At 31.6% G+C, this 4,756-nt stretch overlaps 1 protein-coding gene across 3 annotated transcripts in view; it reads right to left on the reverse strand.

Moving 5' to 3' along the window:
- LOC108693703 (sn1-specific diacylglycerol lipase alpha) overlaps positions 1–3,682 on the reverse strand; it is a 46,648-nt gene extending 42,966 nt beyond the window's left edge. For all 3 annotated transcript variants that reach the window (XM_018202769.1, XM_018202768.1, XM_018202765.1), the window contains exon 1: positions 3,623–3,682. The gene's annotated coding sequence lies outside the window, so the exon portion shown is untranslated. The remainder of the gene's footprint in view (positions 1–3,622) is intronic.
- Between the last annotated feature and the right edge of the window lie 1,074 nt (positions 3,683–4,756).

The raw sequence follows: 4,756 nt of genomic DNA on the forward strand, positions 1-4,756 counted from the left end.
TAACTTTATTAATTTTGTAAAACCATTAACTTTCACTTTATTCAGTTAAAAAAAAATATTAACTTACCTAACCTTGATTGAAACTGAAACAAATCAATTTTCAAACACTTTTATGCTATTCCGTTATAATTTGATAAACGTATCGAAGATTTTTACTATAAATGGAAAAGATCGTCTTATATAGCTTTTTTAAATAAATTTTGTGTTAAAATATAATACATTTTGTTACTTGTATATCTCACGTATTAAATTTGTATATAAAATATGTATATAAAAATATGTATAAAATTCTAATATTTTTATGTAAATTAAAAATTCTAACAATTAAAATTGAAAAAGGCTCCAAAGATTAAATCAATAAAAGATAAATAACGCCAATGAGAGCCGACATAATTAAACGTGTGTAATTTAAATATAATATGTAGAGCATCTCACAATTACCACATTTCCATTTGAAGAACGTATCCTTGAGGTAAAGATGAAAATTCTAATACAAAAATGTCGAGATTACAGTTTTTGAATTATAATTGGTTAAAGATAATTTGTTAATTCAAAAAATTATTGTAGTCTCGACATTTTTGTATTAGGATTTTTGTCTCAAAATTACTTCAAGAATATGTTCTTAAGAGAAAATGCGATAGTTGTGAGACACCCTGTATGTATCAATCATCAATTACAGACGTTTCAATCATAAAATTAGGTCATCCTTAATGCATAAGTAACAAATATCGGAGTCAAATTAATACATTGTAAAAAGATAGGCGAATAAAGTGTACAGTTAAAAATTCTATAAATAGTTTTCAAGCACGGAAGCAATTTTCCCGATAAAATTTTTCTTTCAAAGACGTTCTCTATGATAATAATAGACACTTATCGTCGTATGCAATTTCCTCTCTCTTGAATTGTTTAAATAAATCCTTATATTACGCGCCATAATCGTTAAGAAAGATATCCGCTTACGATGCGTCGTCAACAAGATCGTTTTGAAAACAATAAATAGCGAACCGGGAAAATCCGGACTATTCCGAGTGTGCAACGGTGAATTAAATTGTCCGAGCTTTGTTCGTGGAGGAAACTCGAAGAAAACGGCACGTCGCCGCAAGCTCTGCACTCGCCGTACCTCAGAGAGGTCAAGTCGTGCCCGTTCGTTTATAGAGTTAAGTATCTCTGAATTGTGCGAGAGAAACTTCCTGCCGGAACTGTAGTATCTCTTTCTTTCTCTCTCGTAAATCATCTCGCGAAAGCAGCGTTTTGTTCGTGATTCTCCGCCGTCTTCGTGTCGCGTCGTTCAACGATTGACTTTTCTGAATGGATGTTTATAAAATGTAACGAGCGCCACGTGCGAGAACACAATAATCTCCATGTAATAATTTTTACGATGTAATATGAATTTTATTGTACCATATATAACCAGAGATCGATAGAACATAATAATATGCAAAATTTTGGCATACATTTAACGGAATTAAATGCATAATCGCTCATAAATGCTGTGCTGTATTTTATTAACATTTTTTTATTTTGCTCGTAGAAAAAAATATCTGCTGTAGACATTGTTTATCTCTGAATTAAACTTATATATTTTCACAATATGCGTCAAGTTTCGCTTTACATTATAATCGCACCGAATTTGTCACTTAATTAAGTCCTGTACATAGAAAAGTATCATTCTACTGCTAAGAAAAGTAATTAATTTACTTTTTTAATTTAAGTAACTATTATCTTTAACAAAGAATATTTTCTCGATGGTAGTCTTAAATATACTTATTTAAATATTATTACTTTCAGAAAGAGATTGAGAGAGAGGGAAAAACTTATTATCATGCAAAACAGGGATTTATTTTCTTATGAAGAATATTATATGAAGAAATTTATCGAAGAAACGACTTTATATAACAAGCAAATTAAATTTATTAGAATTTAATAATAATATTTTAATTGAAATATTATATATGGTATATAATAATTTATTAGAATTCATAATATATTTTGAATAAATTTGATAATAATAAACTTATGATTTGCGGATATATGAACTTTTGAAACAAATAATTAATATTTAAATATAGTATTATTCTGTGTAAGCAAATTTTTTTTTAATAGAAAAAATTCAAAATTTTTTTGTTTCAATGTTGCGTCATGTTTAATAAAGTATTGTAGTTTCACATGATTTTTATTGTAAAATGTTTCGACGGCAGAATAACGCAAAATATACGTCGTACGTAGAAGTCATAAAGATTTATCATAAAGATTTTCTTGTTATTTTCATTTCTACAGTTTGAAATCCGACAAAGTTCAATGGTAAAATCAATGATAAAAGTGACGTATTGAAAAAGAAAACAAATTGTTAAATATTTTATATCGGGGCAATGTAAAAAATATAATACAGAATATTGAATAATAATAACAATGACAACTTTGTTATTCATTTAACAATTATACAAATAAATGTTTGCATAAAAATATAAATTATATATAAAATTTATAAAGAGAGAAAATTTATAAATTTTATATATAAATGAGAAAAAAGGAAAGTAATCAATTTTTTAATATATATGTATAAGCGCACATCAATGAATTGCAGTTGAAAAAAATTAATCCTGAATAGAATACACAAAATACATATATATTTAATTGCGAAAATATAGAATAATGCATTATTGCAACAAGATATTATAAGTTTTCTAAAAATAAATTAAAATTAATTATTGACGAATATAAATTAAATTCGTTGTTTCTTCTTTTCTTTTTTTGAGTTCAATCATGTTATTTATGAAATAACTTAAAAAATAAGCAAATACGATTCTATCAAAAATATTTATACTGTTTAGCATTAATTGGCTCTCAGTTACGTCACCAGTTCTCCGACCTAAAGACACCCACGTGAACGAAATCGCAGACAAAGGAATTCATCGCACCGAGTTAAATCGAATATACTGCCGAGAGAAAAAAAATGTTAGTGTTCGTCGACATGTACGTATGATGCTAATTTTCCAGGCCTACGCGAGTACAAATATAATCGATATCACTTATAATTAAATTATCGTACATTAACGAACAGCCGTATATACGTCACGAGTGAATTACTAATCAACGTACTTAAAATCACATTATTTTTGCAAATTGCTACCATGCTATCGTTTATCTTCGGTAATACAGCCCAAACTTGAAAATATAATAAATTAATTTTGGTCACTTATCTTTTAAATCGAAGTAATCAACAAGAGCAATAATTTCACTTCAAAAAGCCGAGATTAGTTTTTCATTATGTAAAATTATGAGTTCGTCATTAAGTTTCTGTGCATCATTTGGATAAAGTCGATAACTATATCGAAAGATTAATAAAATTTTCGAAAGATTTTAACTTTACGATGGTAGAATTAAATATTTTATCTTTCTTAAGAATAAGTTTTACAAATTTTATTAATTAAAAATTAATGAAATTTTTTGAGGAATTAAGATTTCTAAATTTTAATTTACATCAATTAAAAATTCAATAATTAAAAAACATTACAATGCCAATGATACTCAAATGCCGAAATTAAAAGTAATTCATAATCAAGTGATATCCAAATAATTTTCAACATTTGTCTAAAATAATTTTTAAATAATCTATACACACCTTTAATGGGATAGCACTCTTATTTCCAATGTTCCAAAACATCTAACTCTTAAATAACCGAACTTGTCTGTTTTCGAGACCGCTACTTTTTCTCAGAGCGGCGCGCTCACTGTGTGGACGACAATGCTGTGTCAGCGACGACGCTCGGCTTCGGTTTCCATCAACCGGCCGATATCACTGGCGACTCCGCGTCTCTTTATCCTCTCATCCCCGTTAGACGCCTTCTTGACAGCTCGCGTCCTGCGTGCCTCCTCGCAAAACATAAAAAAGAAACAGTTTCTTTTCGTTTTCACGACGTTCCACGCGACGATGCGCGTTATAAAATCGCTAAAAACAGCGTCGTCCTCTTTTCTTCACTTAGCCTACTGAAACGCTATCGAAATATCTGCGACGGAACAGAGTAGATCGACCGCTACCGGGTCCGAGATCGTCCCGGCACTTCGTGCCTCCTTAATGTCATTTTTCCTCTTTAAATGAGATAATATCGAAAAATGCGCTATCACGTACGCCTATCACCGACCACGTGCCGACTGCTGAGAGTGCGTAATCACTCTGCGTCCGCGCCACCACCGCGAGAAGAGCACATCTTGATACCGACGAGCAACAAGGTACATCAAACGAACTACCCCGAGGCACGACTGACTGCATCGTGCCGGCTTCGAGGTGGTACCCAAGATATGTCTCCCTCCCCCTAACCAGCGGATCTCCCTCCGTCGCGACGACACCAAAGGGCGCTTGCGTCTCGACGCCGTCGGTTGCACCGCGTCCATCGCGTCGCTTTGCACCCCGGCAATGTTTATTCCATCTCTTCCTCGCGTGTGCGTCCTCCTTTCTTCTTTTTTATTTGATTTATCTGCGGCTGCCGAAATACGTTCCGCAAGTCGATTGGCGATTTAATAATTTATTATCTAGCAGTGATGCGCAACCTATTTTAAAGATAATTTTCAGAGAATCATTTTTAGAAGTAGGTAAAATCCTTCGGGTCGTATAATGATTGTTTCGATTGCATAAAATAGAAAATATGATTTTCAACTATGAGCTGGCGGTCGCAAAAAAAATCACAGGATCGCAGGCTGCGCATTTGATTTAACACATCGTGTTCTTCGACAATTCTTTCTCGTTGATTTATATATA

This window comes from Atta colombica, unplaced genomic scaffold (assembly GCF_001594045.1).
Source record: "Atta colombica isolate Treedump-2 unplaced genomic scaffold, Acol1.0 scaffold96, whole genome shotgun sequence".
NCBI classification, from domain to species: Eukaryota; Metazoa; Arthropoda; class Insecta; order Hymenoptera; family Formicidae; genus Atta; species Atta colombica.